Genomic DNA, 22,873 nt, shown 5'->3' with positions numbered 1-22,873 from the left:
TACACAATGCAAGAAAGCATGGACACTTCAAAGTGTAAATTTAGCAGCATCAAGTAGCAAGTATACATGTTCAGGTAAACATTTATTGGTTATTTTGCATTTTCCCTTTGAATTGTTTACCCCTCTAGCATCAATTAACACTATATGGTTGACTACTATTAAAGTTAGTTTCCATTTGGGTTTGTCAAAATAAGGCTACTGTGAAGCCTAACATGGAGAAATTTTTAGAATATCAAAAGCTTGGGTCACATATAATAGCATGGATAATGTTAAGTGTTTAGGAAAATGGTTAGCAGACTAAGCATGGTATCATCAACTGTGCCCTTCTGTAGCACACAATACATAGATGCATTTTCCTTTCTTGGACCTTCGAGATTTACATATTGGAAGTGGATAAAGAATAGTTCAGTAGTGATATGTGCTTAATCTTCTTATTATATCTTCATTGTAAATATCAAATTCAAAAACTCTATTAGAAAGTAAGATGTTGAAAACTTTAATAAATAATGATTATAGATGCCTTCAAATAACACTCATTTCAAAAGTACAAATTACAAAACGCAGCAAAATGTTAAAGAAAGTAAGCACACTAAAAATGATAACAATTGTTGGTGCTCATCTGGATTTTAGCTTTTTGTCTCATCTTCAGAGTTTTCCTCATTTAGCATACTGAGGAATATCAACATCCTTTTTTTTAGATTTATTTCTTTTTTGCTTCTTATGACTTTGATTGTGCTCATCAATTATTGAATTTTTTTTTATTCCATCTTGATTTTATTAACTTTTAAATGTAGTTAAGCTTGTTAAATCTTCTTTCAAAATGTGATGTTTGATTGTATTTGGAATTTCAAGGTCATCTTCTGTACCCTAACCAATCATACAAACTATAATAAAATATACATAACATTTTGAATTTTACAATCTAATGTAGAATGTGTTTGTAACTTTTGAAAGAATTACCTTGGTTGCCGCTTTTGCTTTTTGTTGCACATTAAAGTTGCTTTTGTATTTATTCTCGAGCTCCTCATTAGGGTTGAAAAGATCTTTAAAATTGAGTAGTTCTGTAAGCCCTCTTTTAAGATTTTAATCATTAAGTTTAATTTTAAAGATTAAATTCTTTCCACAAATTTTGAATTGATCGAGGAACTTTAAAATGAGACCATCCTTATTTATGGAGTAATTAGGTTGCATTGATATTTAATAGCTTTTTTGCTTTAATATCAAGCAAAACAAAAGTAGCACTTTCTATCATGTTTGATAAATGTAGATGAATCTTGAATATGCAATTATTAGGTAGCAAATATTAGATTTACTTGACAAATGTAAAAAAAAAAAAATAATAATTTTGAATAATAACATGTATGACTCTTTACATAGCAATTGGATAATCACAAGCTTTGTTACAACAATGGAACATGTAATTCCTATTCTTAAATGTAAGAATTTCCAAACATGCCAAAGATCATAGAAAATATTTTATACATGCTTATTTTCTCCATAATTCAACATTGGATCACATGGTCTCAATAATGATCACATAATATGAACTAAAATCATTTTATTCATGATTTAAGTGTTAATCTGGACTACTGTAAATTACCATAATGATAATTTATGAAAGAGTACCCTTTCGCTCAAGAATAACTTCAATAAGGAAAGACTGAACAACTTGTTTTTTCTCCCAAAAAGAATAATGAAAGCCTTCTAGTTTATGCCTCCTCTAAAAGACAAAGTGCACATCTATATTTTTTTTTCTTATCTAAACAACCATTTCATTCAATTTTTGAAAAAAATTTTATCCTCAAGTTTCCAACTTTCCCACGAAGTTGGTAATTTTGTAACCAACTTCCTTTACAACAACTTTCTCTTGAGAATTTAAATGCCCATAATGGGCTTATGCACTTTAAGGCCTTAAGCCTTTTAACTTTCGAGCTTGAGCAATATGGGAGACTAAACCCATACATGGGGGGTCCATTTCCTTTATCTCCCACTGACATATAATGGGATTAGATTCCTCTCTCAATCTCATTAATCTTCATACTTAACAAATAAATCATGTGACCAGTGCATATTTCGAGAGCTCAAAATGCTATATGCCTATTAGGATAATATAATATTTAAATAGTGGAAAATAGAGTAGATATAGTATACAGTACCCTAAATCACTACATCACATTTACATCTCTCCAGATCTCATTAGATGTATTTTGAGTTCATAATTATGTCATATCCAAAAACAAACATAATTAACTGGTCTATGAACACAAACCTAATATGATAATACTCAATGATATTTTTCTTCTCTTGATACTCTTAATGTAACACCCCTATATTCGGTAGTGCATTCTACTGTTTCGATGATCAGTGTCTATCCAGACAGTTAGAATGCCTGGAATTATACTTAAATGTTAGTGAAGAAAAATAAGATAATGAAATACAATAGTGGAAAGTACGTGAAAAACAAAGGAAAAATAAGAGCAATGAAATGTGATTAAGTTAAACGAGCAAAAAAACTAGCGATGAATGACTGCACGGGGAAGTTGCGGTAAGGACCGTTGACTAGCCCTGGACCGCGGGGAATCTTAGAAAATATTTTTGGGACTTAAATAAATATCTATTGAGGTATAATTGACTTAGAAAATATCAAATAAAATTTAATTACTTAGTACAAAAAAAATCGAGAAACTAATAAAAAATCGGTGTTACAGAAAAATCGAAAATATAAGCCGAGAAGGGACATTTTGGTCAATTGACAACTAGAGTTGCCCTTTGACCTCAATGTCCATTACAAATGACTGATAGCACACTTTGGAAATGTCATGAAAATTAAAAATGTTGTACATAATATAAATGATGGAAGATTGATGCATAAAAATGTAAATTGAGAAAGTTTATATAAATAAATATTAAAACTCATGTAAGTGCTCCACTAAGGCAGATTGGGACACCTATTTAAGCTAAATGGAACATCAGAAATTCATCTTCAACCTCCAACAATTAACCAGCCAAAACCTCCCAAAGAACTCCTCCATAGCCGAACCTTGATGGACCTCAATGCAATCATGAATTTCACATCCTTTCCACTTGATTGCTTCATTAAAGTTGATCACCACACTTAGGGAAGGATATTGGCAGCTAAAAGAGAGAGATTTGGAGAAGTTTTGACAAGCTTAACTTGAGGTAAGTGTTGTAATACCCCTATATTTGGTAGTGCGTTCTACTGTTCTGGTGACTAGTGTCTGTCCGGACAGCTAGGATGCTTAGAATTATACTTAAGTGTTAGCGAGGAGACATAAAATAATGAAAAAAAATAGAGGAAAATACAAGAAAAATAAAGAAAAAATAAGTGCAATGAAATGTGGTTAAGTTAAACGAGCAAAAAACCATAGCGATGGGTGACTGCACCGGGAAGTTGCGGTGAGGACCGTTGACTAGCCCTGGACCGTGGAGAACCCTAGAAAATATTTTTGGGACCTAATTAAACATCTATTGAGGTATAAATGACATTAGAAATGTCAAAGAAAAATTAATAAATTAGTACAAAGAAAAATGAAAAATCAAGAAACAAACAAAAATCAGTGTTACCTAAAAATTGGGAATACAACCCGAATAGGGGCATTTTGGTCAATTGACACTCCGAGTTGCTTTTTGACCTAAATTTCCATTAAAAGTAAATGATATTAAACTTTAAAAATATCATGAAAATTAAAATTGTGGTACATAATGTAAATAGTGGAAGAATGGTGGCAAATTTGCAAAATTGAGAAAGTTTGAATAAATAAATATTTAAAATTCATTTAGTGCTCCACTAAGGCAGATTTAGGACACCTAAAAGCTTAGGTGGACAGAAATTCTCCACTAATTTTCTGCATCCATCTTCTCCATTTAACCTTCACCATTGCCGTACCAAATTCCTTCCAAAAGCTCATCCATGGCCACCCCATTTACATGCCCCAATCTCCATGATCAAGCCATAGTTCTTGCAAGTTGTCTTCCCTAAAGTTGGAGTACACATCTTGAGCAGCATTTTGGAAGCAAAAAGGGAGAGAATTGAAGAGGTTTGACAAGTTCCACTTGAGGTACATATCCATTTCTTCTTCCTTTCTTTGTTAAAGTTTGTGTTGGTGTTGTGATAAGTGGATTTATGAAGAAATGTTGAGGTTTTGATTAGTTAGGGTGGTGTTCCATTTTTGGCAGCCATGGAAGTTCAAAGTACTTAGCTTGCTTTTACATGTAATTGATGGAAAATCATATTGGTTAAGGCCATAAGATGTTTTAGCCAATATATTGTATGTGTATGTGTGAATTGAGCAATTGAAATTAAGGGTTTATAAAGGAAATTTAATATCTAAGTAAATTGCCATTTTTGGGCAGCCTTTAAACCCATGAAATTATGTATGATATCATGAAACTTATTGATGAATTCTGATGGTGATGATGTAAGGGCAGTTTGTATGATTGAGGATGGAAGTTATATGTAGTGGTTAGGAGCATTCATGTGTATGCATTGTTTAGAATTGGATATTGTGAATTGGAAGTGTAATTGGTGCATTGTAAATTGGTTATATTCTGCCCAAAGTTACTATAATATAAAGTAATGAATGGTTATGGTTAGTACCAAATGCAGAATTAGGTTTGGGAAGTGAAGTATGGTTAGTTGAATGTGTGAATGGTTAATGCTTCGAAAATGTGTTAAGGGCAGTATGTGTTTTAGGCTATAAGTGGAATTGTGTGACTCCAATTGGTATGAGGCTAATTGAAGGTGAAACTAGGCACAAAATGTGCCAACTCTTATGAAGAAAGCCTAACTAAATTCTGTCCAGAAAGTGACATGAGAATTAACCAAATCCAGATTAGTGACATTGCAAACCTGAAAACTAACCATTTGAACAGCAGTCAGTATTTTGGCCATTACTCACTCAAAACAGGTCCAAATGACCTGAAATTTATACCATAGAAAGCTTAGACATAGAGCTACAATTCTTATGAAGACACCAAAGCCCAGAAATGACCAGAACCAAGTTAAAATGCTTGCACAATTTGGGTTACAAAAACTGGCCGAATTGACTTTGACCTAAAAATGACCTAAACTTTGCAATATAAGTGCAACTTGACCAGCAATAGTAAAATAACCATAACTTGGTCCATAGAACTCCAAATGACATGAAATTAGTCTCAAAATTTCAATAAGACATAGATCTACAATATTGGTAATTTGACCAGAACCTAGAAATCAAGGGAACTAGGTTAACTAACTTGATTAAATTGGCACACTAAATATGGAATTAGCAAAATTGACCATAAAATACAGAAAATTCAAATAAACATATCTCCCATCAAAAGTGTCCAATTTAAATTAGTCATGCTAATCTAGAAAGCTAAGAAAGAGACCTAAAACATTGTTTTAGACAACTTCCTCAAATTATAAATTTATAAGGTCATAATTTAAGGTCAAGCCATTGACCTAATTGAGGACCATGCCAATATAGGACCTTTGAGTCCAAGTTAACAATTTGTCTATAAAAGGATTCTATAAGACTTGAAAAATGGTAAGTAAAATTTCTGGTTGTCCCTAAGATATAGGGCAACAATACTTATGAAGAATTTTAGACCTCAATGTGATTACAAATAGTCCAAATAAATTAGTAAACTCAGAATCAAAAATGCCTAAAAAGGAAACTAAAATTTAGATTTGACCTAGTTATGGTTAATTGACCATAACTTGAGCTATACAACTCCAAATGGAGTGATTCAAAAAGAAAATTAAAGAAGACACAATGAGAAACAATTTGATGAAGAGAAATCTATTAAATTTACATTGTAGTCTGGTCCAATAAACAGTAAACATTGGCCATGAAGTCTGAAAAATGGCAATAATGCAATAAGCTTTAAAATGAAATTGGTAACATATACCAACACTTAGAGATTATAAAATGTGACAAATTGGGAACATCAAAATTGACTTACTTAGAGTGCATCAAATATCAACATTATAGGTTGACTAATGAAATGAATTGAAGGGAATAGTACAAAAAAAATTTAGATATTGGATTTTATTGTCAGAAACAATTTAACTGAGTACTGAAACACTTTAAATTGTGTGTTTCAGTTTAAAAGGATATTAAAAAGCATAAGGAACATTGAGTCAAGGCCAAGAGGTGACTCATCCGAGGTTTGTACACAACTAGTTTTTAATTGATTTTGTTTTGAATATTTCATATGATTAAATGACATTATTTTCCTTATGTATTATGTTTATAAAGTATTAGATTTAATTCAATGATTATTGAAATTGTTATAGTATAGATGAATTTAGCTTTGTGAAATGGTATTTCAACAAGTATTAAGCATTGTTGTGGATTGAATAAATTATGTTTTGGAAAATTGTGATAGAATATGTTTTGAATTTTGATGGGCACTTTGCATGGAAAAATACAAATTTATGTTTTGAATTGTGATGAGCATAAAAAATTATTGGATATTAAAATTGATTTTGAATCGAATTGTGTTGTGATTTATGCTCACAAAAAGGACAAAGAGATTAAAGATATTGTTTTGTATCTTACTATAGATGATTGATTAGGTTATTACCCATTTCTCTCATTTGTTGAGGAAACAATAGAGTTAGCTTTGTTTTGATTACCATGGTACGTGCACAGGCTTAGATTCTCCTCTTATTAGAGGTTAGATCTAAGTTTTTATGTTATGGCGCTTTCAGAAGTTTCATTATTGTGATGTGTACTGTGCACGATGATTCGACCTCCTCGATCATAGGGAGTTAGAATCTGATTCGACCTCCCCGACCATAGGGAGCTAGAATCACCCCGAAGATGGCCCTTGCGTATTAGTCTTGCATAGTTAGTGAGATAAAGAATGGTTTTTGAATAGTAAAGAATTTCGATTGCAAATGGAATTTATGCATAATTGATTTTGTTGGAATTAATCTTTATTTCCATGATTGCTGGAATTACTTTAAATGTCCAGTTGTGATTTGATAAATTGAATTTCTTGCTCAAAGTCATTTTAACTAATGATTTATATTATTAGCAATGAAGATTTTGACTTTTGGAATTTTATTGAATTTCGAGACTTTCAAATTAATTGTTATAATTTTGTTAATGTATATTGTACTATATTTTAAATTATAGTTGTGCACCACTGAGTTCACCACTCAGTGATAGCTTTGTATGCTGTCGCAGGTGAAAAGAGCATAGAGCAGTTGAGTAAGCTTCTTTGAAGACACATTCAGATCAGCTCCAGGTATATCATAGGTATACCCTTGTACATAGGTTTTGATGTATGCATGTAATAATATGTATGTAAATTATTTGAACAGTTGTATAAAAACTCTTGTAAAATATTTTGGTATGTAATTAAATGTAAATTATTGTAAATGTAAATTTGAGATTTTATTTACCTGAATAGTTTTGTAATATTAATTTTTTAGTCTTATAATCAATGAAATGTTTCTTTTATGATGAGGTTGGTTTGAAAATGAAATGATTTGATTACTAAGATTGAATTGTGAGATGAAATGAAGTTTATTGGAGTTGTATTTGAGAAAACATAATGGAAGTGTTTTCTTTTTCAAGTTTGAAGAACTATTTTCTCAAAATACAGCCGACACTCTACCGAAATATTGACAAATTTTTATAACACTAGATTTTAATCGATGATTTAAATTTCACAAAAATTGATTTAAAATCCCTTTTAGTATATTTAATGGGTTACCGATAGGCGAAGTACGATAATTTATTAGGTGTACTACGAGATAATGTTATATCTCATGGAGGAGTAGGGTGTGACAAGTGTCCAATTACTCCTCCTTTCTTTAGGCAAAATGATGTTTAAGGTGATGGATGGTGTTTTATGAAGAAAAATTGATGAATTGTTGGGTAATTAGACTGGGCTAATTTCGGCAGCCATGAAAGCTTGATGTGCTTGAGCTTTTCCTACCTCTAATGGATGGAAATTTGAGTTGATTAAGTCAATTTGAAGTTATAGAAAATTAATGTCCATGTATGTGTATATTAGTACTTGAAATTAGGGGTTTGAAAGGGAAATTTGATATTTTAGTAAACTGCCATATTTGAGCAGCCTTTAAACTCATGAATTTATGTGTGATATCATGAAACTTATTGATGAATTCTGGTGGTGATGATTTAGGGGTAGTATGTATAATTGATAATGGAAGTGTATGTATAATTTAGGAGTTGATGTGTATTGATTTTGGATGGAATTAATTATTGAGAATTAATGGTGTAATGTGTGTAATGAGCACTTGAGTATTCTGCCCAAATTGCCTTGGTTGAATTATGTTGAATGATATAGAAGTGCCATGAATGAATATTATAGTATTGGGAGGAGGAGAATTACCAAATTGGGAGTGTGATTTTCATGTGCAGGTTATATATTGTTGGCAGTACTTAAATTAGGTTATAAGTGCAAAATTGTAAACCCAATTGGTATGAGGCCAATTGGAGGTGAAACTAGACATAAAATAGGTCAACTTTCATGCAGAAATGGTGCCGAAATTCTGTCCAAAAAGTGACACTAAAACTGACCTAATCCGGAATTACAAACTTAGTAACCCAGAAATTGACTATATAAATAGTAGTCAGTCTTTTGCTAGTCAGTCTTTTGGCCATAACTCACTCGAAACAGATCTAAATGACCTAAAATCTATACCGTTGGAAAGCTTAGACATAGGGCTACATCTTTTGTGCAGATCATAGAACCCAGAAATGTCATTTACCAAGTCAAATTGCTTGCACAAGTTTAGTCACCTAGTGTGCATTAAAAGTCAACATTATAGGTTGACTAATGAAAGGAATAGTATCAATAAAATTTAATTATTGAATCTTATTATTAGAAATAATTTAAATGCATACTGAAATACTTTAAATTGTGTGTTTTAGTTAGCAAAGACATTGGAAAGGGAAAAGACCCACTGAGTCAAGGCCAAGAGGCGACTCATCAGAGGTTTGTGCACAACAGTTATTTTCTTTTGATTTTCAATTGAAATAAATTATGACAATTTGTGTGTTATTATTTTAAATCTTAGGAATTTGTTTGAATGCAATTTGATGGATACTTAATGCTTAGAAAAAAATTGCAAAATGATTTGAAACCACAGCTATCATTAATATTTGTTTGAATTCCTCACTAACTTGTCTAGTGGGACGAATAGGCTTTAAATTCCCTTTCTGGCTGGAGTGTTGAGGTGTGTGCCAGCTGAGGATGAATAGGATGAGGACTCATATAATTGCTAATTAGTTATGTTATTCCTCATTAGCCATTGGCTTTTGGGACGAATTGGACTTTGTTATCATGATTAAGCTGTGTGTGTGTGATTTATTAATATTTATTGAGATATTGTGAAATAGAATTTAATTCTTTATGAAATTATGTGTCTTTTGATATTAAGCATGATTTTAAGTATCCACTGATTATGTGAGTTATGATTTATGATTTATGGTTTTAAATTGCATTCTTTTAACGTTGTGCACCACTGAGACATTGGCTCAGAGATAGCTTTTTCATTGCTGTCGCAGGTAGACAGATAGATGAAGCAGCAGAGTAGGCTACTTGTGCTACACTTTTAGGATTTTGTGGCGTATATTGAGTGCACCACCTCCTTGTAATTTTTGTTGTAATGTATGTGAACTGTATGTATATATTGTACTTGGTCTTGAGCAGTTGTAAACTAAAGTTGTAAATTATTTTGGCTTTTAAAAATGTTGTATTTTACTTCTCTTATCTCAGCTTTTGAACTACTCAGCCATTTTGCATTCTGTTTTTGGAACAACTGAAAATGATGTTGAATTGAGTTTGACTTATGTTGAGAAAATTGATTTGTGTTGAACCATATTGGAGTTTGGGAATGAAACAAATATATTAGAAGTGTTTTTCTACAGGTTTTTGAAGAACTGTTTTGCTCAAAATACAGATGGCACTCTGTCGAAATTTTTATAAAATTTGTAGCTATTTCAGATTTAATGTGTGACTTAACTTTGATAAAAAAATTTTAATACCTGTCAAAAGTGCTCACCACTTTAAAAAGAAATAAGAAATTGTTTAAAATCCCTTGTAGTGTATTTAATGGATTATCAGTAGGCAAAGTTTGGTAATTCATTATGTATACTACGAGATCATGTTATGCCTTACGGAGGGGTAAGGTGTGACATGTTCTAGTGGTATTAAAGCAAGTTTTTACATTATGTTTTGACCTGTAAATTTGAATATTTTTCCTTCATAGTACAACTGCTCAATGTCATTGTTTGATATATACAGTACATTATATTATAAACATGAACTAACGGAGGGAAATCTCCTTGTGTTATTTGTTCAGGAGATATAATATCCTCTAATTGACTATGGAAGAAGGGGACCATTCTGTTGAACAATTAGTAGAGGCTGAGGTACAAGGGAAAGCCCCAGCCCTTCACAATGTGAGTGGATTCGCTGCACTAGCCCCATCAATGTCGCAGTTTTTTGCTCAATTTGCTCAGTAGATGGCTGTAATGTTCCAACAGATGGCTGATAACCTGCCTACTTAAGTCCCACTGCAGACACTAGTGGTACAACCATAGTCTTCAGCTAGGTAGTACTACAAGCTAATTAAATATGGGGCTATTGATTTCAAGGGGACAATGGATCCATTAGAAGCAGAGCAGTGGTTGGAGAGAATGGATAGAGTGTTCAAGAAAATGCACTGCACAGATGAGTTAAGATTTGAGTATTCCATGTCACTTCTACAGGAGGATGCATATGACTGGTGAAAAACCATTCCCCATAGTTTGGTGGAACCTCCAGTGCTAACCTGGGATGATTTTCTTCGAGAGTTCAGAAACAAATATGTCCCAGATGCCTATGTGGTCCAGAAGTTATAGGAGTTCTTAAGTCTGAAACAAGGAAGCAGATTAGTGGCAGAATATGAAAGGGAGTTTTCCCACCTGAGCTACTATGCAGGGAGTCTCCTTTCTACCAGCAGAGAAAGATGCAAGAGGTTTGAAACCGGCTTGAAGCCTAGTTTAAGAATACAAGTGGTCAAATTCAAACATAATAACTTCTTTGAGCTCATTTCTCAAGCATTTGAGTTAGAAAGAATTGAGTCAGAAGCGGCGCCAGAGAAAAAGAAAATAAAGAAGACAGAAAAAGAGAAAGATGGGAAGTCAGTGGATCAGAGTTCTAGTGGTAATACCGGGAAGAGAAAGAACTTTGGGGGACAAAGGAGGGTAAAAAGTCTAAAAGGGGAAGATTCTCGGGACAGAGATCTCCTCTATCTGGTAAGCAGACTACTAGAAGTTCCTACCCTCCCCTTCCATGTGAAACATGTGGTAAAAATCATGGTGGGATATGCTACAAAGCCACGGAAGCCTATTATAACTGCGGAGGTATAGGACACTTTACTAAAGATTGCACCAGTACCCGTAGAGTTAGGCCACCTCCTACTACCGCAGAAGAGTTTGTTCAGAATCTTGTCACCATAGGTTCACAACCAGCTAGCAGAGATAAAGGCAGGGGTAGAGGTAGTCCATCAGGTAGCCAAGGCACAGTGAATCAGTCAGAGCAAGGCAGTGCTCCAGCCAGAGTCTACACAATGAGACAGAGAGAAGAGGCTGAGACATCTGATATTGTGGTTGGTACCTTTTCAACTTTTAATCAAGATGTGTTTGTATTATTTGATCCGGGTTCTACTCACTCGTATGTCAGTGCTAGCATTGTTGATTATCTGGCTGTTCCTTGTGTAAAAATGGATTTTGATGTGCTATTAACTAGTCCGCTAGGACAAGAGGTTAGGGTCAACAAAATGTATAAGGATTGTCCTTTGGTGATCCAAGGACATACTTTTTTGTCCGATTTGATAGAAATGCCCTTCAGAGATTATGATATCATCTTGGGTATGGATTGGTTAGCCAACCATCACGCCATGATTGACTGTAGACTAAAGACAGTCACTTTTGGTCTCCCTCAATATAGTAATGTGGTAATACGCGGGGAAGGATATTGGCAGTTAAAATTAATTCACCTAGTGTGCATTAAAGGTCAACATTATAGGTTGACTAATAAAAGGAATAGTATCAACAAAATTTTATTATTGAATCTTATTATTAGAAACAATTTAAATGCATACTGAAACACTTTAAATTGTGTGTTTCAGTTAGCAAAGACACTGGAAAGGGAAAAGACCCACTAAGTCAAGGCCAAGAGGCGACTCATCAGAGATTTGTGTACAACAATTATTTTCTTTTGATTTTCAATTGAAATAAATTATGACAATTTGTATGTTAGTATTTTAAATCTTGGGAATTTGTTTGAATGCAATTTGATGGATACCTAATGCTTGAAAAAAAATTGCAAAATGGTTTGAAACCACAGCTATCATGAATATTTGTTTGAATTCCTCACTAACTTGTCTAGTGGGATAAATTGGCTTTGAATTCCCTCTCTGGCTGAAGTATTGAAGTGTGTGCCAGTTGAGGATGAATAGGATGAGTACTCATATAATTACTAACTAGCTATATTATTCCTCATTAGCCATTGGCTTCTGGGACGAATTGGACTTTGTTATCATGATTAAGCTGTGTGTGTGTGATTTATTAATATTTATTGAGATATTGTGAAATAGAATTTAATTCTTTATGAAATTATCTTTCTTTTGATATTAAGCATGGTTTTAAGTAGCCACTGATTATGTGAGTTATGATTTATGGTTTATGGTTTTAAATTGCATTCTTTTAACGTTGTGCACCACTGAGACATTGGCTCAGCGATGGCTTTTTCAATGCTGTCATAGGTAGACAGAAAGATAAAGTAGCAGAGTAGGCTGATTGTACTACACTTTTGAGATTTTGCTGGGTATATTGAGTATACCACCTCCTTGTAATTTTTGTTGTAATGTATGTGAACTGTATGTATATATTGTACTTGGTTTTGAGAAGTTGTAAACTAAAGTTGTAAATTATTTTGGCCTGTAAAAATATTGTATTATACTTTTCTTATCTAGCTTTTGAACTACTCAATCATTTTGCATTCTATTTTTGGAACTATTGAAAATGATGTTGAATTGAGTTTGACTTATGTTGAGAAAATTGATTTGTGTTGAGCCATATTAGAGTTTAAGAATGAAACAAATATATTGGAAGTGTTTTTCTACAGGTTTTTGAAGAACTGTTTTGCTCAAAATACAGACGGCACTCTGCTGAAATTTTTATAAAATTTATAGCTATTTCAGATTTAATGTGTGATTTAACTTCGATAAAAAAATTTTAATACCTATCAAAAGTGCTCACCACTTTAAAAGGAAATAAGAAATTGTTTAAAATCTCTTGTAGTGTATTTAATGGGTTATCAGTAGGCGAAGTTTGGTAATTCATTATGTATACTACAGGATCATGTTATGCCTTATAGAAGAGTAAAGTGTAACACTCAACCTTAATTTAATTCACTTTTCTCGGGTTGCCCTGTGAAACCGTATCTCATATAGTCCTTCAGCGATACCCTAGATAACAACCATTAAATTAAGTCTTAAGAAATAGATTAGAGCCATAACGGTATGGGTAAAGATTACTTGTAATCATGTAATCTTTTGGGTCTCACACAATAATAAGTAGAGATCTCAAAATTATATTTCCCTTTTGATATGAGCAAATGTGGTATGAATCACATTTTACAGTATCAACTCTTTTCCCATGGAGCATATATCTCTATTCTAGATACCATATAAATGATGATTCAAGAATATCTAATGATTTTTTTTTTTTTTTTAGTTTCCTTATCTACTCAATATCACATAAAGCTTCCATCTAGCATTTAAGATAGATAATGTGACTTATTGACATAGTGTTAATGTTATTATTATAATGACTCTTTAATCATATTTCACTTGAGATGACTATCTGTGTTGTAAGTTTAAGCTCTCATTATCATCTCCTAGATAATAACACCTATAATAGTTTAACTGTCATTACCTCATACACAATGAAAATGATTGCCTGTGTGAGAAGACTAATCTATTTATTCGTCCAATATACTTCCTTTAATGATTAACTTAGGTATTTATTAAGAATATGTATGTATGTCTGTTTTGCAACGTATTTCAATAATTAGAAAATAATATTACCATAAACAACATCATTTACATGAACATTCATGGGAATTAATTTTTTCCAGTACATTAACATTTACATGCCTATAGAAAATGTCTTTTACAATAGGCTTGGTTAATGGATCTGTTGTCATCTCGTGCATAGAAATGTACTTCATGTTCACCTCTTTATGTGCAACCATGTCCTTTACAAAATTGTACTTGATATCGATGTGTTTGGTCTTTCATATAAGTTATTACTACTTGACTATCACAATATACAGTCACTAGCTCAACAACATTTTCAGACATTCCCAAATGTACTAAAAAAAGCTTTAACCAATCTGGCACTTGCACAGTAGCAAAAATGCTATGAACTCAGCTTCCATTGTGGATAAAGCTATAAATGATTGCTTCTTACTGCTCCATGATATGGAGCCATCATTCAATAAGAAAATGTATCTGAAGGTAGATTTACTCTCATCCAAATCTCCTCCCTAATCAGCATCCGTATAGCCTTTCAATTGTAGATCTTTTCCTTGATAACACAATGAGTAATTAATTGAGCCCTTGAGATACCTTAGTATTCTTTTCACTACTTTCCAATGTGCTTAACTCAGGTTAGATTGCTATTGGCTTACCATGCCAACTGCATAGCAAATATCAGATCTAGTACACATCATGGCATACAACAGACTTCCAGCCGCATTAGCATAAGGAACATTCCTCATTTGTTCCTTTTCTTATGGAGTCTTAGGACATAATCTTCGACTTAAAGCTTCAACCTTTGAAATAGGATTATCTATAGGCTTACAGTCTTGCATATTAAATCTTTCTAAAACTTTCTTAATATATGACTATTGTGAAAGAGATAATAATTTCTTCACCCGATCCCTTGAAATCTTAACTCTAAGGATATATGCAGTCTCACCCATATCTTTCATCTCAAAATTAGACGACAACCATCCTTTGACAATTTTAATATACTCCTTATCATTTTCGGTTATCAGCATGTCATCTACATACAATGATAAAATTACATATTTTTCCTTAGATCTTTTGATATACTTGCAATGGTTTTTATTGATCATATCGAAATCATATGACATGATTGAAGGAGCGGAAGCATGAAAAACATAAGTTTATATCATTGAATTTAAAATTTTTTTCACCTAGGGTTACATGCATCATGCAAGATTCATTTTTATCTATTTGATTTCAATGATAAATAGCATATTAAAACTCTTTTAATATGTTTTTGGATCTACATTTGCCATTTAAGATTTTAGAATTAATCATATTAATTCATTAGAACCCTAGATTAGATCAAGAACAAGTGCACTAACCTTTTTGATGCACTGCAGTGTGTTTGGCACCTTTGGGATATGCCTAGGACATTAGATGTTGTCCCTCTAGCTTGTCTACACAAAGATCACCAATGGCAGCCTGTTGAACAGCTTCTAAAGCTTTTCCAATCAATTAGAGAATCAAGTTTTGCCTTTTGAGAGATTACAGATGTAAACAGGACACTAGAAGTATTTTTAATTCAAAAGATTATTGTCTAATCTCTTTGAATTGATGAGAGATGAAGAAAAAGAGAAGGAGAGGCAGTCAAGGGTGGCAACACCAAAGAGAGAACAGCAGCTTGTGTTTTTGTTCTTTTATCCTTACACTTATATAGCTAGGTCACCACTTAAAACCTTTGCCATATGTCACCTTCTGATTAGCTCTAGGTTTAATTGACCCAATCACATTGTGCCAAGTGTCAAACCTATATTTAATCTTGACTTTGATCATCTTACATGATTAAAAGATATATGGCAAGCTTATGTGTAGTGCCATGTGTCACCATCTCATGGTGCCATATGTCACCCTGTGAAATGACCAAAATACCCCTGTGTCTTAATTTTGAGTTCTAAACCTAAAATAAATATTTTTCTTCTTCTAATCAATTTATATCAAATATTAATTAATTAATTAATTAATCTCTATTAATTAATTTCTCATAATCAAATTCATATTTAAACACTTTAAATATAAATTTAACTTATACTATACATTTAATAACCTAAATTTGGTATCAAGCCATGCTAGGGACTTTGCAATCTAATTGCAAACCAAACCTATTTAATTAATCAATTAAACACTTTAATTAATTAATTAAATCATATTTAATTTGGTAATTACTTGTGTATGTGTGTGACTTACTAGGCTTATCACTAATTGGCAATGAGACATGATATCAACTCTTAATATCATCAGAACTCTTTCTTACCATAAATGATTTCTCTAAATCATTTTATGCACCTCATAGACCATGGTCAACACCTAGCATAATATGCCATGACCACCCAATTAGTAATAAGGTTTACCTTAAATGAACCTATAATCACATGTTACCATGCACTAGAATCTCTCTGTTACAAAATCCCAATTCGAGCTGGAGTCATGGTTTATGTCAAACCCCATTTACTATGAATATTATGTTCTTTTTTAATTCCAGTTCTTGATTAAAAAGATTTTCTCATAGTACAAGTATGAAAGCAGTATCAAACTCAAACCACCTATATACAAGATAACTGTGCTATCTCAGGTTTAAAGATTATATGCACTGATATGATTTATGACAATGTATTGACAAGAGTAAACTCCATGTGCTTGTCATAAATGTCACTGGTTCGACCTACTTATCATGTATAAGTGTTTATCATGTTAGTTATAGGGCATGAGACTCACCATTCCATCTTATTTATATCTCATATAAATAACTTGGGAACAAACATGATTAAAATCTTTCTGGATAAGTCATGTCCTTATTGTGAAGTATCCTCGATTGTGAACCTATTTATGATACTTTGTGCTAGAAATAGTGTCACTCATATTCTTAACAACTTAAGAATATAATTTCTAACAAAATATCAATGGACCTTTTCTATTACACATAAATATATTATGTAAACAGAAAAATGAAAATGCCTTATACTAATAAAAAACATGTATAAGATACATACTAAATGGTATGCTCTAGGGCATACCACTAATAATCTCCCACTAGCACTAGAGCCTTTTATTACAATATCTTAGACCCATCTTCTCAAGATGTCGGTCTAGCTGAGTTTGTGACATAGGCTTAGTGAATGGATCAGCTAGATTTTCAGTTGATGCTATTTTCTGCATGGCTACATCGCCTCGCCCAACTATTTCTTTGATAATGTGGTAGCGCTTTTCTATGTGTTTGGATTTCTAGTGAGACCGAGGTTCCTCAGGCATGACTGCTCCATTGTTGTCACAGTGAAGTGGAACTGCTGACTCAATGGAAGGAATTACTACAAGTTCTGTCATGAACTTCTTTGTCCAAATAGCTTCCTTTGCAGCATCTAATGTAGCAATATACTTAGCCTCGGTAGTGGAATCTGCAGTCGTACTCTGTTTAGAACTCTTTCAACTGATTGCACCTCCATTACAAATGAACACATATCCAGAGGTAGACTTTCTATCATCGATATCTGATTGAAAATCAGAATCAGTATAACCATCCAATTGCAAGTCACCACCTCCATATATTAAGAATAAATCCTTAGTTCTTCTCAAGTACTTAAGGATATTCTTGATAGCTATCCAGTGTTCCAAACCTGGATTGGATTGATACCTGCTAGTCAAACTAATAGCATATGCGATATCCAGCCTAGTACACAACATTGCATAAATCAAACTTCCAATAGCCGAAGCATATGGAATCCTGGCCATTTTATCTCTTTCTTCAGGTGTCTTTGGAGACATCTCTTTAGAAAGGTAGATACCATGTCTCACTAGTAACAATCCTCTCTTGTAATCAAGCATGTTAAACCTCTTTAACACCTTTTCTAAGTATAGACTTTGGGATAAACTAATTATTCTTTTTGCTCTATCTCTATAGATGCGAATCCCGAGAATATAGGTTGCCTCCCCTAAGTCTTTTATGGAGAATGTATTTGACAACCATACCTTTACAGTTGTCAACATACCTATGTCATTACCCATCAACAGAATATCATCCACATATAAGATAAGGAAAGTGATAGCATTGTCACTAACCTTCTTATATACACATGGCCCATCCTCATTTTTGATAAAACCAAATGACTTAATGGCTTCATCAAAACGGATGTTCCAACTCCTCGAAGCTTGTTTCAACCCATAAATGGATCGCTTTAGCTTGCATACTTTGGAACCATCTTGGGATTCAAAACCCCTAGGTTGTTCCATGAAAATGTTTTCTTCAATTTATCCATTGAGAAAAGTTATTTTGACATCCATCTGCCAAATCTCATAATCATAGTATGCTGCTATTGCTAATAGAATCCTAATTGATTTAAGCATGGAAACAGGCGAGAAAGTCTCCTCATAGTCGATTCCTTACCTTTGGCAAAACCCTTTCGCTACTAGCCTTGCCTTATAGGTCTCTACCTTTCCATTAGAACCAATTTTCTTCTTGAAAACCCATTTGTTCCCTATAGGTACAATACCTTCAGGTGGGTCAATAAGATCCCAAACTTGATTCTTATACATGGAATCAATCTCGGATTTCACAGCATCCATCCATTTTGAAAAGTCTATATCTGATATATCTTCTTCATAGGTAAATGGATCATCTCCACGATCAACTTCTTCATAAGTAGACAACCCTTGTTCTTCTTTATGAAGGAAACCATATCTCACTGGTGGATGAGATACCCTTGTTGTTCTACGAGGAACAGCTATAGATATTTCATGAATAGGTGTAGGTTGACTAGATGGATCTATATCCATCTGATCTGTTGGTTAGTCAGAATTCTCCAATTCTAACTCTATTTGCCTTCGTTTGCCTCCTTCTTAAACAAAATGTTGTTCAAGAAATGTGGCATCTCTACTTACCACAACCTTTTGTGATGTAGGCAAATAAAAATAATATCCAAAACTATCTTTTGGATATCCAACAAATCAACCCTTTTTTGATCTAGTTTCTGATTTATCAGTGTTCAGCTTTTTGATATAAGCTGGACAACCCCAAATCTTAACATGATTAAGACTTGGTTTTCTTCCATGTCATATCTCATAAGGTGTGGAAGATACTGATTTTGATGGAATCCTATTCAGAATATGCAAAGCTAATTCTATTGCAAATCCCCAAAAAGAGACTAGCATATCAGTATAGCTCATCATACTACGTACCATATCCAATAGGGTATGATTTCTCCTTTCAGATACACCATTCAGCTGTGGTGTTCCTTGTGACACCCCTTACCCGTCTACAGTATATCCGAGTAAGATATGTCATACGGTGTACCGGAATACTCTATTTTATCTTAATCATTTTTATTCTTCCTTAATTTATTTTTCTCGTAGTTTTGAATATAACTTGTGAAATATAATTCATTTAAGTTATTTATTGAAATTATAATTTATTTGAGGTTCCGAAAATTTTATAGAAAATCCGTGATCTGGCTAAAAATGGAGAAAACAGTTCTTCGGAACCTGTGAAAAACACTTCCAATAATCATATCCAATCATTCTAAAACTCCAATAATCATCAAAATCTCAATATTTTTCAATAACATTTCCATTTCTTAATCATTCATTTCTCGTGGTACTCATATATATAAGCAATAAATAAATACTCAAATTTTCCATTCATAACCACAATTTTCACTATTTACATTAACATCAAAATACATTACATAAGTCTCAATTACACAAGAGAAAATAAAAGTTAGTTACAAAATATCAAAATAAAACCTAGTGTCCTACCAATGCACTGACGTCGGTGAGGTGACACGGACACCATGCAGAGCTGCAGGAGGTCTCACCCAGTCTATGGTCTACTGGGCTCTCGGTCAGTATCTCCAGAACCTACGCGTGGCAAAAGCAACGCGCTAAGCAATAATGCTTAGTGGTGCCAATAATAAAATAAAAAGAAATAACAAAAAATAAATATGTAGTGAATGTATTGATGTCTCATTGTAAATAAATTTTCGTTGAGTATTTGTAGTCGTACTTATTTTGTACTGGTTATATTCATTATTTCATGAAAATTATCCACTTTCATTTTTTGTTGCCCAAGTAACCTATCTTTGGGCATCGGATGGATAAACGGGTAAACTAGCACTGGGTATCAAGTACCTCGGGCCGTCACACCATCGGTCACATATGTATCTCCCGGTGTGCAACAGAACAGCTAATAAGCTATAATAACATCAGGCACAAGGCCAAATCTCAACACAATGTCAGAATGGCTAAAAGCCATGAAATCACAGAATGGCATAATGCCATGTGCAGTACTGCTAACTGAACTCTATTGGCATGCCAAACTATCCAAACCAATCTTGTTAGGTATACTAGGGCATTTGACACTTTTGAGTTTTACAATTTTTAAATTTCAAGTTTTGGTGTTACTATTCCTTTCATTAGTCAACAAAAATGTTGACTTTTTCATAGACAATAGGTACATTGGCTTTAATACTCCCAACATGCCACATTTTTCATTCAAAATTTGTTGGTATTGGTTACCAATACCATTTCTAAGCTTAAAGTTAATGGAGCAGAATTTTCAGTTTTCATATCCTATCTTTACTGTTCCATTAGTTACTGTTGCAGTGGGAATTTGGAAAAATGATAAACATGAAAATTGTTCGTTATTTTGTCTAGTTGAATTTCTTTTTTCGAATCACTCCATTTGGAGTTTTGTAGCTCAAGTTATGGTCCAAAAACCACAACTGGCTGGATTGGGATTTTTCTGGACTGACCATATCTACAGTGCAGTGAACAGTGATTGCAACTCCCTTGTTGGATAGGTTCTGGTCATAATTTGGGGTGGGTTTCTTCATGAAAGTTGTTGGTCTATATCTTAGCTTGTTTTTGGTAAAATTTCAGGTCAATTGGGCGATTCTACACTGAGTTATGGCCAAATGAACAGTCACTGTTCATTTGGTCATTCTGCAGAAACAGGTTGCAGGACACCCGGATTGGGGCAAGTTTTTGGTCCACTTGGTTTGGTCTTATGGGCATGGTTTCTTCACCAAAGTTGTGCCATTATGTGTCTAGTTTCATATCCAATTTTCCAAACACCAATTGAACCTACACATCCCAAGTTATGGCTGTCCAAACAGGCTGGACTCACATCCAAACCTGCAGGTCTCACTAGGCAGCATACCAAATCAGTTTTTTAATGCTACAATTCACTCCAAGTTATGTCAATTTACCTCAAATGGCCACTAATTGACCATTAGAATGTTCATTCACCATTACATAAGCAAAGACCAAATTTGTCTCCAAAATCCTAATTCCCCATTCCAATTCACACAACATACATTAATTAAACACACTAATTCATTATCAATATATATATACACTTCAAGCACCATCTCTAATCCACTCTAAACCCATCAAAACAATCAAAATCACCACCCCCAATAGGCTGCCAAAATTTACCATATACCCTAGTATGCATAATTCTCTTGAATTCCCACAATTTCTTAGCCTAACTTAGTGTCTTAACATGGATATCCAAAGAAAGAAAGAGAAAGATGGCACTAACTTTAGTAGGGCAGAATTTTCTCTTGTTAATTCTTCACTTTCTTTTGTTTTCTTGGCTTCCAAACACTCTAGCAAGGTTGGATGACAAATTTTAGTGAATGATTTTATAGATTTTGGGGTGAGAAATCAAAGGATTGAAGGTATAAGAAAATAAGAGTTATGGAAGAAGAGGGAGAGACTCTCGGCTGGCTGAAGAAGAAGGATAAAAACCAGAATTTTTTTGGTCCATTTTCTCTCTTTTAATTGTTTTAAGAAGGCTTGTTAAATGGTGATTGGTGGGAGGTTTTAAATGACATCATTATGATGTCATAATTAGGCATTTTATTCCTTTTTTTTTCTTTTATTTCTACTAACTTCAAATTAATTTTTCATCAACATTAATTCATATTTTATGTCATATAATTCATGTACTTAATTGGAAAAGTTGGTCAAAAATCATCTCTGAAGACGAAATGACCAAAATGCCCTCCGTTTGGCTTAACGGGTCAAAATTATCTGTACCGATTGAAAAAATTTTTTAAATATTTTCTTGGCATTTTAATGCCATAGGAACCTCAATGACCCTTCTCTGGAGTCTTAAAAATTATTTTATGAATTTTTCCCCTGGTCTAGGGCTCCTAGTTGCTAGAACCGCAACTTCCCACTAGGTTACCCATCGCTAGGGCACCGGCTCATTTAACTTGGTTGTATTTTATTTCTAAAATTTTTTTCCTAAATTTTTCTTATTAATATTTGAGTTAATTATAGTTCCTTACTTTAGTTTAAATATTTTTCCAAACGTTCTAGCTGTCCAGTCCAACACTGGTCACCGGAACAGTAGAATGTACGGACTTGCTACAGGGAGGGTGTTACAACTCTTCCCCTCTAATTTAAATTTCGTCCTCGAAATTTACTTGATGCAAACAGTTGAGGGAACTATTGCCTCATCGTCTCTTCACTTTCTCAAGTTGCCTCTTCGGTGTTGTGGTGCCTCCAAAGCACTTTCACCAGTGGAATCTGCTTATTCCTCGACTCTTTCACTTCTCGAGCCAGGATCCGTATGGGTTCCTCTTCATATGTCAAATCCGGTTGTACTTCAATTTCTTCCATGGAGATGACATGTGAAGGATCTGAGCGGTATCTTTTTAGCATAGATACGTGGAACACATTGTGGATCTTGTCCAGCTCTGATGGTAAAGCTAGCCTGTAGGCTACTGGTCCCACACGTTCAATAACTTCATATGGGCCAATAAA

This window comes from Hevea brasiliensis, chromosome 4, assembly GCF_030052815.1.
Source record: "Hevea brasiliensis isolate MT/VB/25A 57/8 chromosome 4, ASM3005281v1, whole genome shotgun sequence".
In the NCBI taxonomy this organism is placed as follows: domain Eukaryota; kingdom Viridiplantae; phylum Streptophyta; class Magnoliopsida; order Malpighiales; family Euphorbiaceae; genus Hevea; species Hevea brasiliensis.
The sequence above is the reverse complement of the archived record's forward strand: the minus strand, read 5'-3'. Positions refer to the sequence as shown.